Genomic DNA, 232 nt, shown 5'->3' on the forward strand with positions numbered 1-232 from the left:
CCACGGGACGGCAGTAAGCCGGTAGAGCAATCCCGGCCTTGAGAAACGTCCCTGGTGTGGGCAGAGGCTGGAGGACAGAGCCAGCATTGCTGAGTGGGTGCAGAGGCTGTGCTAAGGGCAGGGATCAGCGGAGCAGCTCCTGAAAAACTGGGTGTACATGGGTCAAACCAAAGAGAAAGCCCTGGCTGCCAGCTCCGCGCCGGCTGGGAGCCGCGGGCAGCACACGGGCACA

Source organism: Fulmarus glacialis, unplaced genomic scaffold, assembly GCF_000690835.1.
Source record: "Fulmarus glacialis isolate BGI_N327 unplaced genomic scaffold, ASM69083v1 scaffold34972, whole genome shotgun sequence".
Classification (NCBI taxonomy): Eukaryota; Metazoa; Chordata; class Aves; order Procellariiformes; family Procellariidae; genus Fulmarus; species Fulmarus glacialis.